This window comes from Apis dorsata, unplaced genomic scaffold (genome assembly GCF_000469605.1).
Source record: "Apis dorsata unplaced genomic scaffold, Apis dorsata 1.3 scaffold_127, whole genome shotgun sequence".
Lineage (NCBI taxonomy): Eukaryota > Metazoa > Arthropoda > Insecta > Hymenoptera > Apidae > Apis > Apis dorsata.
Genome location: NW_006263420.1, coordinates 497,795 through 503,716, shown reverse-complemented (window position 1 = coordinate 503,716; position 5,922 = coordinate 497,795). Strand labels below are relative to the sequence as shown.

General features: G+C 40.4%; 1 protein-coding gene across 2 annotated transcripts in view; it reads left to right on the top strand.

Annotated features, from left to right (window-relative positions):
• The window catches only part of LOC102679151 (glutamate receptor ionotropic, kainate 2-like), a 98,516-nt gene that overhangs the window by 23,534 nt on the left and 69,060 nt on the right, over positions 1-5,922 (top strand). The window contains exon 2 of one of the 2 annotated variants that reach the window (XM_006612836.2): positions 4,639-4,743. The exons of the other annotated variant lie outside the window; for it this stretch is intronic. The gene's annotated coding sequence lies outside the window, so the exon portion shown is untranslated. The remainder of the gene's footprint in view (positions 1-4,638; positions 4,744-5,922) is intronic. 2 annotated transcript variants of the gene reach the window in all.

Below are 5,922 nucleotides of genomic sequence, written 5' to 3'. Positions count from 1 at the left end.
ATTACATTGTTTTTTTTTTTTTTTTTTATTATTTTTGTGTATTTTAATATTGGAAAATGAAGGTTCAAAAGAGTGGTCATCCACAGTGGTAATTATCGCAGACTCTGTATAAATTTAATAAAACGCGTCGTTGACAGGGGAAAATTGAAATTTTTTTTTTTTAGATACGCAGTGCAACGCGGATTTATAAATGACCAAGCGATACGGTGAATTGGCAAAACGAGAAAAGCTCTCGAGGGGATAAAATTGTCGTGAGCTTTCGAAACGTGCACCTGCCTTAAAATAAATCTTGGCAAAAATCGCGACGAAGTCGGTATAGAATTGTTCAAAGGTTTCGGAGATCGCGCATCGTAAAGTAAAAAAAAGAGAGAAAGAGAGAGAGAGAGAGAGAGAGAGAAAGGGAAAAGATCGTCGAGCAAAGTCGTGGATCTGTTTCCTTTGAAAAAGAATCGGATGCTTCGGTAAGCAACGACCAATGAAATTCAGCTGTTTCGTGGAATTTCGGGGAAAAGAATCGTTCTCAAAAATTCTCGCGCGGCGAAAACCAGGAAAATTTAGCTACGTTGCCGATATCTTAAAAATCTATCCTTATTTTTATTTTAAAATACATCTCATGCATATATATATTTATATTCATTAATTGATGAAAATGTCTAAAAATATTTTTTTAATTCAGCTGAAATGTGTCTTCCACTTGTTCTATATACGCGTACAGAAACATTCGATCTTTCTTACGTCACGTTCGGTCCATTAATCACCGCGAATACACGCTCTAATTATTGCCCTTATATTAATCAGTTGCTTCTATCAATTTTTTCTTCAAAGCCTGATGAACGCATCAGGGGAAAAACTGGAACAACTCGAGCAACGGAAAACGAATGATTGTCGCGAAGAAGAAAAGATTTAACATCGAGACGTTCGAAAAACAAATTGCGTTTTATATAGATCTACGAATTAAATTAAAATAAATAACAATTTAGACAATTTCAAAACCGATACGGATAATTTGATATTTGGTAAAAAATTCATAGGATCCACGCGCGTAACGTCGGATCTTGTTTATTCGAGGAACGATACCAAGCGTCCAAAACCCGATCCCGTCCACCCGTCCTCGAAGACGTTCTCTCGATGGATAAACGAAAAGCTTTGGGGGAGGAAACAGATCTCGAAATTTCCGATGTTTCGCCCGCAATTTTCCCTGGCTGGAAACCGATTCGGTGGCGATTCAATTCTGCGGAAAGAAAGTTGGAACGGCGCGGTGACGGTAGAGAGCGTCGTCCTCTTCGCGTCGTTGGTTGGTTGGATGATCGTATATATATATATATATAAGAAGAGGAATCGAGCGAAGAGAGGGAGGGTGAGGGGTTGACGAAAGGAGAAGGGTCGAAGTTTCGCGAGAGTGGAAAGTTGGATGATGATCGTGGCTCGAGAACTCGTGGCGTAAGATCGTGGAGAGGTTCGGGCCTATTCTCGACAATTTGATTCCGGAAGAGACACTTCTCCCTCCGTTGAGCACTCCAGTGTCGAGGTGATTGCACCGCGACGCTCTGGGAATCCGACGTCGATGCCTGGCGACTATTTAACGTCGAAAATTGATCGGATATGCCAGAAGCGGAGCAGAGAGCTCCCCAAGATCCGCTCGCCTTCCCCATCCTGCTTCCCAGTCCGATAATATTCCACCTCTATCGCGATATCGCGTGAAAAATCTAATAGTAATTCGATTTCGTATCCGGCTAACCCATTGTACGGTTTAATTAAATTCTCTCTCTAACTCTAACGACCTTGCATCCTTGATGGATCGTTGCTAACGATCACTCGATCTTAATTAGAATCTTAGGGAACCGCGTTACGCTCCTCGTCTTTGCGATATTTCTCTATATATATATATCGTGTCAATCTCGGCGACGAGGGAGCACCAAATATCGTTCGTTCGAGTCATATATCTACATTTTACAACGTTGTAATTAATCGAGTACGAGTAACTCGATAACTCGGAGGATAAAATTTCATCGTGACGCGTTTGAAAGATGGAAGAAAGGGAAGAGGGAGACTAGAATACGAGAGAAACTTCGATCGACGAGGATCGTTACTATCGTTAATGGATAATCGATCGAAAGAAAGAATTTCCATCGAGAGAGTCAGGATAAATAGAAATCGGATGTTATCGTTAATAAAACACGCGTGTGGAAAATTGCACACGAGAAAATGGTGTCGCGTCAAAGTCGACGAGGCGGGTAACAGGCTGACCCCGGAGGACACTCGAATAACTCCTATGTACGTGTAGAGTTTCGGAGGGGGGAGGGATCGAAGAAGTTTGGAGGTTCTCTCTTCGAAAGTTGCCTCCAACCAACCCTGAGAATACGACCACTTGCTGCTCCACTCTCTCTGGCTTCTCCTGGCTCAAAGAACTTTTGCTTTTCTGCCAACGGCATTACCTTATCTTCTCCATCCACTGTCCCCTCGTTTATCTCCCTTTCTTTCCTATCCCCTCCTCCTCCGTTAACCCGGTGGAACCCGATCTTAATTAGGCAATTAACACGCCAGAAATAACGCAGCTTGCGTTTGAAAAAAATTTTACGGAAGAAACAAACCGGGAAATCGTGGCGAGAATTAATTTAAACTCTTTCGGTTTAAAGGAAATTTAAAACTTGCCGCCGTTTCCTTTCTTTTCCTTCCTTCCTTTTTTCTTCTTCTTCTTTTTTTCTTTTTTTTTTTTTTTTTTATCTTGTCTATGATCGAGAAAAGACCAAAAAAGACGCGGGACGAGAGATCGTGTCGAGATCGGTGTTTGGTTACGTTAACGGCCAATTTCCTCCTTCCTTGTCCACGGTGTTGTGTTTGATTAGAAAATTCCCGTTCGTCGATTAACTGGCTCGTCTGTTCCAGCCTCATTAATAGTTAAAGCGAGGCGATTCGACCTCAGGCGCAGACATCAAACGGAGTTTGAATTCTGCTTCCTTCCCTTGTAACAGATTCGTCGAACAGATTCGTTCGCGTACACTTGCCGACGAACTTCATCCTTGATTTTGAACATGTATATATATATATCTTAAACCGACTAACCGAGTTAACTGTCTGCCGCAGAATACTCTTTGATCTCGAAGACGTGAGCGCAAGATTCGGTGAGTGAATCGTTCGAAATCAGAGAGAAAAATCCTCATCGGGCATCTGTCACCGTATTTTTCTATTGAGATTTCGATATCGCGATAATATTCCCCCCTCCTCAGTCTCAAACCGTTCTCAAGTTTCCTCTAAACGTTTACATCGATCTTTCAACGTTATTTTTCGGAAAAGTGATACGTGTTTAACGAGCTCGATGAAACGCGATATCGCGAGAGATATGATCGAAATATTTACGCGAGTTCGCGTAATATATTTTATAAAATTCTAGAAAAATATTTATCAATATTGGATTCATTCAATGGATATTACATTTAGGAATAACGATATAACACAATTATTATTATAATAAAAGAAATATAATATCACTTAACTTTACGTGAAATGTATCGAATATTTCGCGCTTCATCTTCTCGCCTCTGATTATCTTCGAAGGGATAACTTTTTGCGTTTTTTGTATCGTCATTATCTTTTTTATATCGAAAATTATCTCATCTTTCATCCTCTCTCCATTCTCCATTCTCCGTCCAAATTGTGTTCTCGTAAAAAAAAAAAGAGATCGAATCGAACGTGCGTTTATACGAATCTTTTTCGATACTTTCAAACGCTTACAAATCAGTCTCATAGAAATATATATCATCATCTCTTACCCTATATCTGTATACAATAAGAAGAATAGACGTGGAAAAGAAGGAAGGAATATCGGTGGAAGAATGGTAACTCGTCGAAAACTCTTCCCTCCGCGAAATAGCGTACAACACTTAGAATGTATCGTTAGAAACGTCTGAAGCAGGAATTCTCGTCCATCATCGAGAAATCGATCGTGGGGGTTCATTATCGCGGGGAACGAAGAGCGGCATCGCGCATCTTCGCCGACTCTTAGCGATGAAAACTTTTCAACGCTGCCCGTATTAAATATACCCCTCGACAAGGTTTCAATCACGCTAATTGAAAACGACTTGTTCATCCTCCTCGATATCCTCGATTCTCTCAAAATTGGAGCGTCAACCACCCTTTCCATCCTTGCTGTTGTTGGACGTCAAATTGTTGGCGTTGATTGGCGACGACCGGACGCCGGAGAGGTGAAAATTAAAACTTAGTTAGAGAGTGCCGATTAAGGGCAAGTTACCTCGGCGAGGATCTAGCATTACGAAACAGATCAGAACACCTTTACATTTAACGAGGGGGATAATTAAAACTGCGAAGCGAATAAACCGGCTAAGATTAATTGCTTTAAGACGATGATAAATCGATCGTGACGAGCCTTTTTTTTTTTTTTTTTTTAGATGTTCTTCCGCTCTTTTCTTTCTTCCTTTTTTTCGTTACTGGTTTATCGATAAAAACGCTTTACGATAATTCAATCGATAATCGAATAGAAAAATCTCTTTTTTTTGGAAAATTTATCCCCTTGGAAATTATCCCCTTTGATTTTTCTTACGTCTTTTCTTATCCTAATATTCGTGTTCATTTTCCACAGCGTGCCGTAGGAATCTCGACTTATCTCTACCATTCTTACAGGTTTGGAAACTTGAAGAAGTTTCGGGATCATCGAAAGTTCCAAGACCGGAAAAACTCGCGGACTTTCAAGGTTCTGAAACGGCTCGCCTGAAATTTCTCCCTCCGGTAAGTGCAACGTATATCTATATACGTGTGACGCCGTAAAAATGTTTAATATCTATTTTAAAAACTACCGGATCTAGAAAATCCCTAACTTTTTTAATCCCCCGGAATATTTAATCGGAATATCCGTTCGGAATAGAAACGATCCACCAACCGCTCGAACGATTTTCTTTATTTCTCCATTCACCTCGTCCCTTGAGGAATAAAAATAATAGCTCGCGAATAAAAATAAATAATCGACTTATCGATTTAGATGGAAAAAAGGGGATGGAGGGGGAGGGGAAAAAATCTATTCCACTTAAGATTTCGCGTTCCGACGCATTTCTCCCCGACTTGACTTTTCCTAGCTCGTTCGCTGGTACGAGATTTAAGAGAGGAAAAAGGAAATCGCTGTCCAACAGCCCTTAAATCTACCCCACTGATTTCTCCGAACTGAAACAAACGATCCCGTAATTACGTTTCTTGTTCAACCTCTCGAACGTGATATAGGAAACGGCTTCTTTTAACCACTGACAAGCCATTTCACCACGAATCCCTTACGAAACTCACACACACACACACACACATTAATATATTTTTAAAAATTCCACCGTTTCATCCCTAAAGTGAAACGCCTAGGATAAAAAAAATTTATATCGAACGTCAGAAAAATCGACGAAGAAATATATATATCTCGCTTTGTTAAATTAAGAGACCGCGTATGTATCAATATTTCAATTTCTTTCTTTTTTTCTTTCTTTTCTTTCTTTTCGTTCTTTCGTTCAAATATAATCGCTTAAAAAAAGAAGAAGAAGAAGGAGAAGAAAAAAAATACGATTTCACGTTTCTACGCATACAAATATAAAATTTCCCTTCAATTCATTCTCCCCCGTAATAAAATTAATGAAAAATAGAGGACCCTCATTTTGTCCTCTTAATATCGCGGGTAATTCTCGAATGACAAGTGAGTCGCGTGATGTGATCGGCGTAACGCGATTTTCAAAACTATTCGAAACTATAAAATTCCGCGGTTCACGGGAAATCGGCTTTTTCACGCGAATTAAACCGCGGATTCCATTACGCAGAATTTTCGCTGCGGGGGTGTTCACCGTCCGCCCCCTCAAGTTTTTATTACCGTTGACTGGCGCGCGCCTCGAGGCAACTCCTCGCTCCTCGCGCTCCCTTTATCTCCCATTTCGCTTC